General features: G+C 52.4%; 2 pseudogenes; both read right to left on the minus strand.

Annotated features, from left to right (window-relative positions):
- Nucleotides 1-1,247: 1,247 nt before the first annotated feature.
- LOC127028076 (adenosine 5'-monophosphoramidase HINT2-like) lies at nt 1,248-6,844 on the minus strand (annotated as a pseudogene).
- Nucleotides 6,845-9,064: 2,220 nt separating this feature from the next.
- LOC127028077 (adenosine 5'-monophosphoramidase HINT2-like) lies at nt 9,065-14,670 on the minus strand (annotated as a pseudogene).
- Nucleotides 14,671-16,529: the final 1,859 nt, after the last annotated feature.

The following is a 16,529-nucleotide window of genomic DNA, read 5'->3' on the forward strand; positions in this document are numbered from 1 at the left end:
AGCATCCAACAGGCTCTGTACATTTTAATCCCTTTGCACGCAGGAGTTCCAGTTCTTTGTCGCTTTTATTGCCAAGTGAGAAAAAATGGAGTCTAGATCCCTTTTCTCACAAGAACCTCTTATTGCTCAGAAAGAAGGCTTCTTCTCTTGAAATTTCCCCCCTCAAAGCGACTGGATCCCCAGATACTTCCCAACTTTCCTATCTCCAAAACGTCCCGTTCCTACCCCAGTCACTATCATTCTTCAAACCACCAACCCCCTTCAACTTCTACGTGGAGGAACCTGCCTTTTAGGCTTTGTGATGGGTTGACCTTGGCTGGCTGCCAGGGGCCCACCCAGCTGCTCTCTCACTGCCCCTCCTCAACAGGACAGGGGGAGAAAACAGGATGAAAAAGTTCCTTCAGGAAAGAGCCACCTGCCGGATCCACGGGCAGCAGGGAAATACCTGCCCCGGACAGCGTTTTGCCCTTTCTTAAACATGTTTTCACAGGGGCGCCACCAGCTTTGCCGAGTTGCTCAGCTTTGGCCTGCGGTGAGTCCGGTGCCTAGCTGGCTGGAACCAGCTGTGTCCGGCACAGGGCAGACCCTGGCCTCTTCTCACAGAGGCCACCCCTGCAGGCCGCACCTGGAGCACTGTGTCCAGTTCTGGTTCCCACAGTTCAAAAAAAAAGACGCAGACAGACTGGAGAGGGTCCCAAGGAGGGCCACCAAGATGATCAAAGGGCTGGAGAACCTGCCCTATGAGGAAAGACTGAAGGAGTTGGGTCTTTTCTCCCTTGGAGAAGAGAAGGCTCAGGGGGGGCCTCATCACAGTATTCCTGTACTTAAAGGGTGGCTACAAAGAGGACGGAGGCTCTCTCTTCACAAGGAGCCACATGGAGAAGACGAGGGGCAACGGGTACAAGTTGCACCAGGAGAGAGGTTTCACCTCGATACAAGACAGATATTGGGTTTTTTTTTTACAGTGAGAACAATCATCCACTGGAACAGCCTCCCCAGGGATGTGGTAGAGTCCCCATCGCTGGAGGTTTTCAAGATGCAATTGGACAGGGTGCTAGATAATCCCATCTAGTCTGGTCCAACCTTTTGTGGGAAAGGGAGCCGTCACGCTTCAAATGACTGGGCAAATCATTATCTCTCTCTAGAACACTGTTAACAGACTGAAACATTCCACATACTTACACTCCGGGGAGACACCGTTTTAACTTGCAGAACTATTTCCCTCAGCGAGACACACAAGACAGAGATGATATCCCCATGCTAAATCTTTATTGTGCAACTGCTGCTCAAAGCTTTTATTACCTTCCACAGACACACGTCACAGAAAATTAGACATCAACAGTGGCTAGACTGACGGGCAACAGACGAAATCCATTCAGTGGCGATTTGTACACGTGCAGCAACTCTTGCGGTGCAAAAATCTTAGCCAGGCGGCCAGCCCAACTGACAGCCACCCAGAATACGTAGATGTACGTGACAGACAGACTGCCCACCCTCGGGCCCTTCATCCGCAACCATCCGGAATCCATTGGTCAGGCCCAGGTGAGCAGCACGCTTCTTGCCAACAATCATTAAATGCCCAAGAAGCTGGAGAAGGAAGTACAAAACCATAAATAACTAAAATAAAAAGCCACACACAAAGAGGGGAGAGGGCAGGAAGGGAAGGAATGAGAGCAGAGAACCACCCAGAGAAACCAGGTAGCCAATTCCTAGCAATTCAACCATTGCGCTTCAAATGACCGTCTGTCCGCCCGCCCGCAACTGACATTTTCCAAGCAAAGCTACAAAGACCGATTCTGCACACTATAGGGGAAAAGAAGAGCCATGCAATTTTTTTCAAGCTAGACAGTAACGGACTACAAAACAGCCACAGACGCTAAGTTTGTCTCCGGGTTAAAGCCCCCACTATATCTTCAGGCAACATAAGCAATTCGGGTGGAAAATAAACTTTAGGCTGCTTTTGCGTGGGTTTACAAAGTCTTTGAACTTGACTTGCATAGCTGAAAGTGAAGCATCCAGCACCTCTCAACCAGCTTTGCCCTTCCTCACCCCCGACCTGCCAAAAACCCCAAGCCCTCTTCTCCGTATTAGAAGAAGTACTACCACTCTTACTCTAAACCGTGACAATAGGCATCAGACTGCGCTCCAAAACAACACTGCATTTTGCACCAGAAGTACATACCCAGGGATGAGCATTGCTTTATATCACTACTTTTAGTCAAAAAGCTCAACTCCATTACAAGCTAGAGGCAAAAGATTATAGCGCCAGAAAACCCAAAACAGCCTACTGTGCCCCATCAAGAGGAAAAGGGGGGATGGGAAAGAGTCTAGTAAATTAGGAACTAATTACAGGTACAGTTTAGCATACAGAAAGCTTCCACAGTACTTACAGATTCACCAGAATCTTCCGCTTCAGATAACCTGATAATTGGCTCCTTAGGCATGACTAGGAAAAGCGTCGGAGCTTGGGGTGAAAGATCACGGAACGCAAGGCACTGGAGGAAGAGTAAACAGTTAAAACGTAATTGGCTTCAGAGAAAGGTAATAGCTTAAGCAAATCAATATGCCCCACTGAACTCGTACAGAAGCAGATTACCAGATACCCCAAACACAAGCCGAAACGCTGATTTTTCTTACGTGATATTAATACTTTCTATACACAAAATACAACGTATTTACAGAGCCCCCTCCAGAAGTGGGATTCAGCATGTAAGATGATGGGGGCAAGGAGACGGGCCAGTACTTCAGATTAGCGACCTCCAGTATGGTTTCATTTGGGTTGATCGTTTCCTAAGCAGTTTTTCTATTCGATGTGGTCCACACAGAGGCAGGAGACAAATGGCTTAACTGAATCAGCAAAGAATTTAGTGAAGTGGAAGATCAGCGGCCATTCGTTTTCCACGGTACAGGGAGCTCAAGTATTGAACAAAAGCATAATCACAGGAAGCCTGCAAGTGCATAGTACGAGTCTGGCTTCTAGATTGCACATAAACCCTGCCTTCAAAAGCAGAAGACATCCCTAACTGTTAATCTTCAGCATTTTAATAACAAAATTACACGGGATACTAACTTAAAGTTAACATCGTGTAGGTAACGGCTGCATTTTTTTCCCCACAGTCTAAGCAGCTCGCTCTAGTTCCTAGCGCCTTGTGGTGCGCCAGCGTCCGTGAACCTTGCAAGCATGCTGTTATCACGGTCCCACTTCACCACAGAAACAAGATCTGGGAAGCTTTTGCAGCCTGCAGGATGACCGGGTTCTCGATTTTTTTATTTTTTTTTTTTTTTTTTTTTAAGAAAAATAAGAAAAGCTGTAATTCTTTGCTTTAATAATCCAGTTTGGGGGTTCAGAACTAAAGCCTAGCACAGCAGGGCTGTGAAATCTCTATAATGCTATGACAAAGCACATCAAGACCTGCATTCCTCCTATGCAGAACTAACTCATTACGGTCACTACTCAGACGTTCGCTGTTTACATACATACACACACACCCACACACACCCCCCCCTGGAATCCCCGAGGAGATTGACTGCGTGTGCTTAATCTAAGGTTTCAAGACTATCATCCTACACGAGGTAGGACCACTCCCATCCCTCGGCAGCAAACTTTGCACGACTTGCAGCGCCAAAGGGATATCGCGCGGCAAACGTCTGCGGCTGCCACCAAGTGCGTTACCGTCAGAGGCCCTCCTCTACGCACGCACGCACGCGCACACACGACACAGTGGGGCTGGGAACCGAGGCGAGCCGGACAGCACCAGCAACCCAGTACGCGCCGCGGCAGCCGGGGAGGGGGCACCGAAGAAGCGCGATGTTTTAGGGATGGTGCAGTAGAGAGCGCCACAACCCAGAGAGGCCCCGTCCGTCCCCCGTCCCTCCACCCACCCGCAGCAACGCCGCCACCCGCCCTGCCGCGCTCCCGGGCACCGCGCAACGGGTCCTCGGCTCAGGGTGCCTGCGAGCGCCGGGGGACGGAGGGGACGGGGGGAAGGGAAGAGGAACCGCGCACAGAACAAAGCCGCGGCTACCCCCTCGTCCTCGTAGATGACGTTGGCGGGGAAGCGCCTTGCCGATGACCTTTCCGAAGACAGTAGTGGCGCCACCGGGCCGGGCGGCCCGCGCCCCAATAATCTCGTCAGCCACGACAAGGCCCGTTGTCGCCCCCGCGCTTCCTCCACTCGGCCAGGCCCTCCGCGGCGCCCGTTGGGCCGCCAGATCGCCGCCGGCCGATCCCGCGTCTCGATTGGCTGTCTCGTCTGTCGTTTTCGCTTGTCCCCGCCCCTTGGCGGGTCCGCCCTCGTCGACGTGGTGCTTACCGGGGCTCAGGGAGTTTGCGTGCCCTCGGGGCGCGGAGGGATCCGACCTGGGGGTGGAGGGAGAAGACGTTGGGCGAGTCCGCGGAGGGATCTGCGTGCCGTGTAGTGCTGCGACCCTGTGGGCGGGCAACGAGGTCTCAGGAGAGGCTGTTGTAGCTAGAAGTACTATTTCTTGTTATTTATTAACGCGTCAAGTCCACCCATGACGTGCTTGTGGCTTTTTGGTGCTGCTCCTCCAGTCAAATGACTGCTTTTGCCAGGGCAGGGCAGGCCTTAACTTTTCAGAACGTTTCGCAGAACCAACAGAAGTTCCTCAAAATTGTTCCCTGAAAGCCCCGCTTCAATTGCAGACGTTTCTAAGCTGCACGCCTCCTGGCAGAAAATAAAAATACAAAGCGTGTGTTCAGCACTGGTGGCTTGAGGGCTGGAGGGCAGATCAAGATAGGATTTGCGCTAAGCTGGGTAGGAGGCTTTTAGAAAAATAGGCAGTGCCCCAAAGCTGCCCAAGGGTGGTCTGTGGTGCCCTGCACCCCCGGGGACAGTGAGCAATTTGATTGGTCTACACAACTGTATTGTAACTTATATAAACCCTGCTTTCCTCTATATCGGGCTAAGGATCTCCTTAGCCTTCTTTGCGGCAAGGGCACATTGTCGGCTCATGCTCAACTTGGTGTCCACCAGGAGCCCCCCACGTCCTTTTCTGCAAAGCTGCTTTCCAGCCAGTCAGCCTCCAGCATATACTGGGGCATGGGGCTGTTCCTCCCCAGGTGCAGGACTTGTGTATGTTCAGGTTCCTCAGGTGGTCTCGAACCGGATCGTTTCCTACAATGGGAGGGACTTTGTTCCCCCAGTCCCTGCCTTGAGGTTCAGGGACTTGAGAGATGTGGGAACAGTGATTGCCAGTGAAAACGGAGGAAAAAAATCGTTGAGTACCTCAGCCTTCTCCATGTCCCTTGTCGCTAGATCTCCTGTCTTCTTTATCGGAGGGGGGTGGGGTGGGGGTGTACGTTTTCTTTAGTCTTCCTTTTCTGACCAACGCACCTGTAGAAGCCCTTCTTATGGTTCTTCACATCCCTTGCCAAATTCAGCTCCAGCTGTGCCTTAGCTTTCCTGATCCCATCCTTACACACCCAGGCAGCATCCCTATATTCTTCCCAGGATGCGTGTCCCTGCTTCCACTGCCTATGCATTTCCTTCTTGCGCTTCGGCTCGACCAGAAGGTCCTTACTCAGCCATGCCAGTCTCCTGCCTTCCTTGCCTGATTTCTTACGCATGGGAATCGAGAGCTCTTGTGCTCCAAGAAAAACGTCCTTAAAGAGCTGCCAGCTCCCTTCTGCTCCTTCTGCACAGTGGCTTCCAACTCCTCCTGTTTGTTACCCGTGCATTGGTATAGAGGCACTTCAGTTGGGCTGTCGACCGTGTCACCTTTTTGGAGGATCAAGCCCCAATTCCTCTGTGGCATTTCTCAGGTGTTCCCCTGTTGGTTCCTAACGCATCAGCAGCCCCTGGCTCTTCTCTGTTGCTCAAAACTCCATCCCCTCCCCCTGCTGAGTCTAGTTTAAAGCCCTCCTTGTAAGTCTGGCCAGCTTGTTGGCCAAGACCCTCTTGCCCCGCTTGGTCAGGTGAATCCCATCAGCTCCCAGCAGACCCAGCTTCTCAAAGGTAGATCCATGATCATAGAAGCCAAAACCTTGAGTATGGCACCAGCTACGCAGCCAGGCATTCACCTGTTCAATCCGTCTCCTCCTTCCTGGACCCCTTCCTCTGACTGGGAGGATAGAGGAGAACACCGCCTGTGCTCCTGATCCTTTTCACATTGCTCCGAGGGACATATAGTCTCTTGGGAGGGTTCTAAGTTGCCTCGTCAGACCCTACACGGAATAGTAGGAGCGGATGATAATCTGTAGGGGTCACCAGGCTCGGCAGCCTCTCAGTGACGCCACGAATGCGAGCTCCTGGTAGGCAGCAGACTTCTCTAGAGAAATCGTCTGGACGGCAAATGGGTGCTTCGGTGCCTCTCAGTAGGGAATCTCCAATTACTAATACGTTACGTGCTTTTCTGGTGGCACTGCTTCTAATGCGGGTGGGTGGTTGGGTCAGCTTTGCACGGTTGGCTTGTCCTGGATCCTGTCCGTTACTCACGTGCTCTTCAGTCTCCAAGCCCAGAGCATCCTGTCTGTTATGTAGGGACACCTCAGGAGACGGGGGAGGGTTCTTCCTTCTACCCCGAGCACAGACAAGCGTCCGGTCTCCTTCATCTCATGAGTTACTTGTGTCAGTCAGCTCGAGGTTGGATTCAGGCTTACCTTCCTCTTGCGCAGCCTTAAGGCAGGCTGTCGCTCAGCCTGGGACGGCGTACAATACCACGCATCAATCTCCTGCTCGCGTTCCCGGATACTGTGCTGCCTGTCGAGCTCCTCTTGTAACATAGTTACTTGTCCAAGGAGATCTTCCAGCTGGGCACGCCTGCAGCTGTGACATCCACCGCTGCCTTCGGGTGCTAGGGGGACTTCCAGGTACTGGAGCTCCATGCAGCCCGAGGTCTAGACAGCTATATCGGTCCTTGGGAGGTCTGTTTGGGGGGAGACGTCAGCATAGGTAGGCTGTAGTGCTTCCGTTTGGGTTGCAGCCACAGCCTTGCAGTTGTGGCAGGTGGACACCATTTTCTTTCAGCAGGTCACCCCGAAGTCCCAGGACAGAAGAGAAAGGGCGGCAGGTACCGGCAGGGGGGGAAGGGAGAGAAGGGGCCGCTGCAGTCCCACAGCCTTTTCCATGTCCTGTGTCACCAGGTCCCCCCGCCTCATTCAGCAGAGGGCCCACATTTTCCATAGCCTTCCTTTTGTCACCTATGTACTTATAGAAGCCCTTCTTGTTGTCTTTGACATCCCTTGCCAGATTCAATTCCAGTTGGGAATTCCAGCTTTCCTAACCTCAGCCCTGCATGCTCGGACAACGTCTCCGTATTCCTCCCAGGTTACCCGTCCTTGCTTCCACCCTCTGCAGGCTTCTGAGCCCCTCCTTGTCGGTCAGTAGGAGGTCCAGCAGAGCACCTCTCCTCGTTGGCACCTCTATCACTTGGGTGAGGAAGTTGTCGTCGATGCGCTCCAGGAACCTCCTAGATTGCTTATGCCCTGCTGTGTTGTCCCTCCAGCAGATATCGGGGTGGTTGAAGTCCCCCGTGAGGACCAGGGCCTGCAAACGCCAGGCTGCTCCTATCTGTCTGTAGAGGGCCTCATCCGCTTGTTCTTCCTGGTCGGGCGGCCTATAGCAGACACCCACTACAATGCCACCCTTACCCGTCTTCTCTTCAAGCCTTACCCATAAGCTCTCAGTTATTTAAGCCTTACTTATTGTCCTTTTACCCTTCACATCCTCAAGGCATTGCCTTCTCTAAGGCTCTGTTTTAATCAAGTTTAGCAAGACCAAGCTCACATCTACTCCACGACCTCTTTATAGCTGTTCCTGGGTTTCCAACACACACACACACACACAGACACACACAGAGCATCCAACAGGCTCTGTACATTTTAATCCCTTTGCACGCAGGAGTTCCAGTTCTTTGTCGCTTTTATTGCCAAGTGAGAAAAAATGGAGTCTAGATCCCTTTTCTCACAAGAACCTCTTATTGCTCAGAAAGAAGGCTTCTTCTCTTGAAATTTCCCCCCCTCAAAGCGACTGGATCCCCAGATACTTCCCAACTTTCCTATCTCCAAAACGTCCCGTTCCTACCCCAGTCACTATCATTCTTCAAACCACCAACCCCCTTCAACTTCTACGTGGAGGAACCTGCCTTTTAGGCTTTGTGATGGGTTGACCTTGGCTGGCTGCCAGGGGCCCACCCAGCTGCTCTCTCACTGCCCCTCCTCAACAGGACAGGGGGAGAAAACAGGATGAAAAAGTTCCTTCAGGAAAGAGCCACCTGCCGGATCCACGGGCAGCAGGGAAATACCTGCCCCGGACAGCGTTTTGCCCTTTCTTAAACATGTTTTCACAGGGGCGCCACCAGCTTTGCCGAGTTGCTCAGCTTTGGCCTGCGGTGAGTCCGGTGCCTAGCTGGCTGGAACCAGCTGTGTCCGGCACAGGGCAGACCCTGGCCTCTTCTCACAGAGGCCACCCCTGCAGGCCGCACCTGGAGCACTGTGTCCAGTTCTGGTTCCCACAGTTCAAAAAAAAAGACGCAGACAGACTGGAGAGGGTCCCAAGGAGGGCCACCAAGATGATCAAAGGGCTGGAGAACCTGCCCTATGAGGAAAGACTGAAGGAGTTGGGTCTTTTCTCCCTTGGAGAAGAGAAGGCTCAGGGGGGGCCTCATCACAGTATTCCTGTACTTAAAGGGTGGCTACAAAGAGGACGGAGGCTCTCTCTTCACAAGGAGCCACATGGAGAAGACGAGGGGCAACGGGTACAAGTTGCACCAGGAGAGAGGTTTCACCTCGATACAAGACAGATATTGGGTTTTTTTTTTACAGTGAGAACAATCATCCACTGGAACAGCCTCCCCAGGGATGTGGTAGAGTCCCCATCGCTGGAGGTTTTCAAGATGCAATTGGACAGGGTGCTAGATAATCCCATCTAGTCTGGTCCAACCTTTTGTGGGAAAGGGAGCCGTCACGCTTCAAATGACTGGGCAAATCATTATCTCTCTCTAGAACACTGTTAACAGACTGAAACATTCCACATACTTACACTCCGGGGAGACACCGTTTTAACTTGCAGAACTATTTCCCTCAGCGAGACACACAAGACAGAGATGATATCCCCATGCTAAATCTTTATTGTGCAACTGCTGCTCAAAGCTTTTATTACCTTCCACAGACACACGTCACAGAAAATTAGACATCAACAGTGGCTAGACTGACGGGCAACAGACGAAATCCATTCAGTGGCGATTTGTACACGTGCAGCAACTCTTGCGGTGCAAAAATCTTAGCCAGGCGGCCAGCCCAACTGACAGCCACCCAGAATACGTAGATGTACGTGACAGACAGACTGCCCACCCTCGGGCCCTTCATCCGCAACCATCCGGAATCCATTGGTCAGGCCCAGGTGAGCAGCACGCTTCTTGCCAACAATCATTAAATGCCCAAGAAGCTGGAGAAGGAAGTACAAAACCATAAATAACTAAAATAAAAAGCCACACACAAAGAGGGGAGAGGGCAGGAAGGGAAGGAATGAGAGCAGAGAACCACCCAGAGAAACCAGGTAGCCAATTCCTAGCAATTCAACCATTGCGCTTCAAATGACCGTCTGTCCGCCCGCCCGCAACTGACATTTTCCAAGCAAAGCTACAAAGACCGATTCTGCACACTATAGGGGAAAAGAAGAGCCATGCAATTTTTTTCAAGCTAGACAGTAACGGACTACAAAACAGCCACAGACGCTAAGTTTGTCTCCGGGTTAAAGCCCCCACTATATCTTCAGGCAACATAAGCAATTCGGGTGGAAAATAAACTTTAGGCTGCTTTTGCGTGGGTTTACAAAGTCTTTGAACTTGACTTGCATAGCTGAAAGTGAAGCATCCAGCACCTCTCAACCAGCTTTGCCCTTCCTCACCCCCGACCTGCCAAAAACCCCAAGCCCTCTTCTCCGTATTAGAAGAAGTACTACCACTCTTACTCTAAACCGTGACAATAGGCATCAGACTGCGCTCCAAAACAACACTGCATTTTGCACCAGAAGTACATACCCAGGGATGAGCATTGCTTTATATCACTACTTTTAGTCAAAAAGCTCAACTCCATTACAAGCTAGAGGCAAAAGATTATAGCGCCAGAAAACCCAAAACAGCCTACTGTGCCCCATCAAGAGGAAAAGGGGGGATGGGAAAGAGTCTAGTAAATTAGGAACTAATTACAGGTACAGTTTAGCATACAGAAAGCTTCCACAGTACTTACAGATTCACCAGAATCTTCCGCTTCAGATAACCTGATAATTGGCTCCTTAGGCATGACTAGGAAAAGCGTCGGAGCTTGGGGTGAAAGATCACGGAACGCAAGGCACTGGAGGAAGAGTAAACAGTTAAAACGTAATTGGCTTCAGAGAAAGGTAATAGCTTAAGCAAATCAATATGCCCCACTGAACTCGTACAGAAGCAGATTACCAGATACCCCAAACACAAGCCGAAACGCTGATTTTTCTTACGTGATATTAATACTTTCTATACACAAAATACAACGTATTTACAGAGCCCCCTCCAGAAGTGGGATTCAGCATGTAAGATGATGGGGGCAAGGAGACGGGCCAGTACTTCAGATTAGCGACCTCCAGTATGGTTTCATTTGGGTTGATCGTTTCCTAAGCAGTTTTTCTATTCGATGTGGTCCACACAGAGGCAGGAGACAAATGGCTTAACTGAATCAGCAAAGAATTTAGTGAAGTGGAAGATCAGCGGCCATTCGTTTTCCACGGTACAGGGAGCTCAAGTATTGAACAAAAGCATAATCACAGGAAGCCTGCAAGTGCATAGTACGAGTCTGGCTTCTAGATTGCACATAAACCCTGCCTTCAAAAGCAGAAGACATCCCTAACTGTTAATCTTCAGCATTTTAATAACAAAATTACACGGGATACTAACTTAAAGTTAACATCGTGTAGGTAACGGCTGCATTTTTTTCCCCACAGTCTAAGCAGCTCGCTCTAGTTCCTAGCGCCTTGTGGTGCGCCAGCGTCCGTGAACCTTGCAAGCATGCTGTTATCACGGTCCCACTTCACCACAGAAACAAGATCTGGGAAGCTTTTGCAGCCTGCAGGATGACCGGGTTCTCGATTTTTTTTTTTTTTTTTTTTTTTTTTTTTTAAGAAAAATAAGAAAAGCTGTAATTCTTTGCTTTAATAATCCAGTTTGGGGGTTCAGAACTAAAGCCTAGCACAGCAGGGCTGTGAAATCTCTATAATGCTATGACAAAGCACATCAAGACCTGCATTCCTCCTATGCAGAACTAACTCATTACGGTCACTACTCAGACGTTCGCTGTTTACATACATACACACACACACACACACACCCCCCCTGGAATCCCCGAGGAGATTGACTGCGTGTGCTTAATCTAAGGTTTCAAGACTATCATCCTACACGAGGTAGGACCACTCCCATCCCTCGGCAGCAAACTTTGCACGACTTGCAGCGCCAAAGGGATATCGCGCGGCAAACGTCTGCGGCTGCCACCAAGTGCGTTACCGTCAGAGGCCCTCCTCTACGCACGCACGCACGCACGCAGCACACACGACACAGTGGGGCTGGGAACCGAGGCGAGCCGGACAGCACCAGCAACCCAGTACGCGCCGCGGCAGCCGGGGGAGGGGGGCACCGAAGAAGCGCGATGTTTTAGGGATGGTGCAGTAGAGAGCGCCACAACCCAGAGAGGCCCCGTCCGTCCCCCGTCCCTCCACCCACCCGCAGCAACGCCGCCACCCGCCCTGCCGCGCTCCCGGGCACCGCGCAACGGGTCCTCGGCTCAGGGTGCCTGCGAGCGCCGGGGGACGGAGGGGACGGGGGGAAGGGAAGAGGAACCGCGCACAGAACAAAGCCGCGGCTACCCCTCGTCCTCGTAGATGACGTTGGCGGGGAAGCGCCTTGCCGATGACCTTTCCGAAGACAGTAGTGGCGCCACCGGGCCGGGCGGCCCGCGCCCCAATAATCTCGTCAGCCACGACAAGGCCCGTTGTCGCCCCCGCGCTTCCTCCACTCGGCCAGGCCCTCCGCGGCGCCCGTTGGGCCGCCAGATCGCCGCCGGCCGATCCCGCGTCTCGATTGGCTGTCTCGTCTGTCGTTTTCGCTTGTCCCCGCCCCCTTGGCGGGTCCGCCCTCGTCGACGTGGTGCTTACCGGGGCTCAGGGAGTTTGCGTGCCCTCGGGGCGCGGAGGGATCCGACCTGGGGGTGGAGGGAGAAGACGTTGGGCGAGTCCGCGGAGGGATCTGCGTGCCGTGTAGTGCTGCGACCCTGTGGGCGGGCAACGAGGTCTCAGGAGAGGCTGTTGTAGCTAGAAGTACTATTTCTTGTTATTTATTAACGCGTCAAGTCCACCCATGACGTGCTTGTGGCTTTTTGGTGCTGCTCCCTCCAGTCAAATGACTGCTTTTGCCAGGGCAGGGCAGGCCTTAACTTTTCAGAACGTTTCGCAGAACCAACAGAAGTTCCTCAAAATTGTTCCCTGAAAGCCCCGCTTCAATTGCAGACGTTTCTAAGCTGCACGCCTCCTGGCAGAAAATAAAAATACAAAGCGTGTGTTCAGCACTGGTGGCTTGAGGGCTGGAGGGCAGATCAAGATAGGATTTGCGCTAAGCTGGGTAGGAGGCTTTTAGAAAAATAGGCAGTGCCCCCAAAGCTGCCCAAGGGTGGTCTGTGGTGCCCTGCACCCCCGGGGACAGTGAGCAATTTGATTGGTCTACACAACTGTATTGTAACTTATATAAACCCTGCTTTCCTCTATATCGGGCTAAGGATCTCCTTAGCCTTCTTTGCGGCAAGGGCACATTGTCGGCTCATGCTCAACTTGGTGTCCACCAGGAGCCCCCCACGTCCTTTTCTGCAAAGCTGCTTTCCAGCCAGTCAGCCTCCAGCATATACTGGGGCATGGGGCTGTTCCTCCCCAGGTGCAGGACTTGTGTATGTTCAGGTTCCTCAGGTGGTCTCGAACCGGATCGTTTCCTACAATGGGAGGGACTTTGTTCCCCCAGTCCCTGCCTTGAGGTTCAGGGACTTGAGAGATGTGGGAACAGTGATTGCCAGTGAAAACGGAGGAAAAAAATCGTTGAGTACCTCAGCCTTCTCCATGTCCCTTGTCGCTAGATCTCCTGTCTTCTTTATCGGAGGGGGTGGGGGTGGGGGTGTACGTTTTCTTTAGTCTTCCTTTTCTGACCAACGCACCTGTAGAAGCCCTTCTTATGGTTCTTCACATCCCTTGCCAAATTCAGCTCCAGCTGTGCCTTAGCTTTCCTGATCCCATCCTTACACACCCAGGCAGCATCCCTATATTCTTCCCAGGATGCGTGTCCCTGCTTCCACTGCCTATGCATTTCCTTCTTGCGCTTCGGCTCGACCAGAAGGTCCTTACTCAGCCATGCCAGTCTCCTGCCTTCCTTGCCTGATTTCTTACGCATGGGAATCGAGAGCTCTTGTGCTCCAAGAAAAACGTCCTTAAAGAGCTGCCAGCTCCCTTCTGCTCCTTCTGCACAGTGGCTTCCAACTCCTCCTGTTTGTTACCCGTGCATTGGTATAGAGGCACTTCAGTTGGGCTGTCGACCGTGTCACCTTTTTGGAGGATCAAGCCCCAATTCCTCTGTGGCATTTCTCAGGTGTTCCCCTGTTGGTTCCTAACGCATCAGCAGCCCCTGGCTCTTCTCTGTTGCTCAAAACTCCATCCCCTCCCCCTGCTGAGTCTAGTTTAAAGCCCTCCTTGTAAGTCTGGCCAGCTTGTTGGCCAAGACCCTCTTGCCCCGCTTGGTCAGGTGAATCCCATCAGCTCCCAGCAGACCCAGCTTCTCAAAGGTAGATCCATGATCATAGAAGCCAAAACCTTGAGTATGGCACCAGCTACGCAGCCAGGCATTCACCTGTTCAATCCGTCTCCTCCTTCCTGGACCCCTTCCTCTGACTGGGAGGATAGAGGAGAACACCGCCTGTGCTCCTGATCCTTTTCACATTGCTCCGAGGGACATATAGTCTCTTGGGAGGGTTCTAAGTTGCCTCGTCAGACCCTACACGGAATAGTAGGAGCGGATGATAATCTGTAGGGGTCACCAGGCTCGGCAGCCTCTCAGTGACGCCACGAATGCGAGCTCCTGGTAGGCAGCAGACTTCTCTAGAGAAATCGTCTGGACGGCAAATGGGTGCTTCGGTGCCTCTCAGTAGGGAATCTCCAATTACTAATACGTTACGTGCTTTTCTGGTGGCACTGCTTCTAATGCGGGTGGGTGGTTGGGTCAGCTTTGCACGGTTGGCTTGTCCTGGATCCTGTCCGTTACTCACGTGCTCTTCAGTCTCCAAGCCCAGAGCATCCTGTCTGTTATGTAGGGACACCTCAGGAGACGGGGGAGGGTTCTTCCTTCTACCCCGAGCACAGACAAGCGTCCGGTCTCCTTCATCTCATGAGTTACTTGTGTCAGTCAGCTCGAGGTTGGATTCAGGCTTACCTTCCTCTTGCGCAGCCTTAAGGCAGGCTGTCGCTCAGCCTGGGACGGCGTACAATACCACGCATCAATCTCCTGCTCGCGTTCCCGGATACTGTGCTGCCTGTCGAGCTCCTCTTGTAACATAGTTACTTGTCCAAGGAGATCTTCCAGCTGGGCACGCCTGCAGCTGTGACATCCACCGCTGCCTTCGGGTGCTAGGGGGACTTCCAGGTACTGGAGCTCCATGCAGCCCGAGGTCTAGACAGCTATATCGGTCCTTGGGAGGTCTGTTTGGGGGAGACGTCAGCATAGGTAGGCTGTAGTGCTTCCGTTTGGGTTGCAGCCACAGCCTTGCAGTTGTGGCAGGTGGACACCATTTTCTTTCAGCAGGTCACCCCGAAGTCCCAGGACAGAAGAGAAAGGGCGGCAGGTACCGGCAGGGGGGAAGGGAGAGAAGGGGCCGCTGCAGTCCCACAGCCTTTTCCATGTCCTGTGTCACCAGGTCCCCCCGCCTCATTCAGCAGAGGGCCCACATTTTCCATAGCCTTCCTTTTGTCACCTATGTACTTATAGAAGCCCTTCTTGTTGTCTTTGACATCCCTTGCCAGATTCAATTCCAGTTGGGAATTCCAGCTTTCCTAACCTCAGCCCTGCATGCTCGGACAACGTCTCCGTATTCCTCCCAGGTTACCCGTCCTTGCTTCCACCCTCTGCAGGCTTCTGAGCCCCTCCTTGTCGGTCAGTAGGAGGTCCAGCAGAGCACCTCTCCTCGTTGGCACCTCTATCACTTGGGTGAGGAAGTTGTCGTCGATGCGCTCCAGGAACCTCCTAGATTGCTTATGCCCTGCTGTGTTGTCCCTCCAGCAGATATCGGGGTGGTTGAAGTCCCCCGTGAGGACCAGGGCCTGCAAACGCCAGGCTGCTCCTATCTGTCTGTAGAGGGCCTCATCCGCTTGTTCTTCCTGGTCGGGCGGCCTATAGCAGACACCCACTACAATGCCACCCTTACCCGTCTTCTCTTCAAGCCTTACCCATAAGCTCTCAGTTATTTAAGCCTTACTTATTGTCCTTTTACCCTTCACATCCTCAAGGCATTGCCTTCTCTAAGGCTCTGTTTTAATCAAGTTTAGCAAGACCAAGCTCACATCTACTCCACGACCTCTTTATAGCTGTTCCTGGGTTTCCAACACACACACACACACACAGACACACACAGAGCATCCAACAGGCTCTGTACATTTTAATCCCTTTGCACGCAGGAGTTCCAGTTCTTTGTCGCTTTTATTGCCAAGTGAGAAAAAATGGAGTCTAGATCCCTTTTCTCACAAGAACCTCTTATTGCTCAGAAAGAAGGCTTCTTCTCTTGAAATTTCCCCCCCTCAAAGCGACTGGATCCCCAGATACTTCCCAACTTTCCTATCTCCAAAACGTCCCGTTCCTACCCCAGTCACTATCATTCTTCAAACCACCAACCCCCTTCAACTTCTACGTGGAGGAACCTGCCTTTTAGGCTTTGTGATGGGTTGACCTTGGCTGGCTGCCAGGGGCCCACCCAGCTGCTCTCTCACTGCCCCTCCTCAACAGGACAGGGGGAGAAAACAGGATGAAAAAGTTCCTTCAGGAAAGAGCCACCTGCCGGATCCACGGGCAGCAGGGAAATACCTGCCCCGGACAGCGTTTTGCCCTTTCTTAAACATGTTTTCACAGGGGCGCCACCAGCTTTGCCGAGTTGCTCAGCTTTGGCCTGCGGTGAGTCCGGTGCCTAGCTGGCTGGAACCAGCTGTGTCCGGCACAGGGCAGACCCTGGCCTCTTCTCACAGAGGCCACCCCTGCAGGCCGCACCTGGAGCACTGTGTCCAGTTCTGGTTCCCACAGTTCAAAAAAAAAGACGCAGACAGACTGGAGAGGGTCCCAAGGAGGGCCACCAAGATGATCAAAGGGCTGGAGAACCTGCCCTATGAGGAAAGACTGAAGGAGTTGGGTCTTTTCTCCCTTGGAGAAGAGAAGGCTCAGGGGGGCCTCATCACAGTATTCCTGTACTTAAAGGGTGGCTACAAAGAGGACGGAGGCTCTCTCTTCACAAGGAGCCACATGGAGAAGACGAG

This window comes from Gymnogyps californianus, unplaced genomic scaffold (genome assembly GCF_018139145.2).
Source record: "Gymnogyps californianus isolate 813 unplaced genomic scaffold, ASM1813914v2 HiC_scaffold_173, whole genome shotgun sequence".
NCBI classification, from domain to species: domain Eukaryota; kingdom Metazoa; phylum Chordata; class Aves; order Accipitriformes; family Cathartidae; genus Gymnogyps; species Gymnogyps californianus.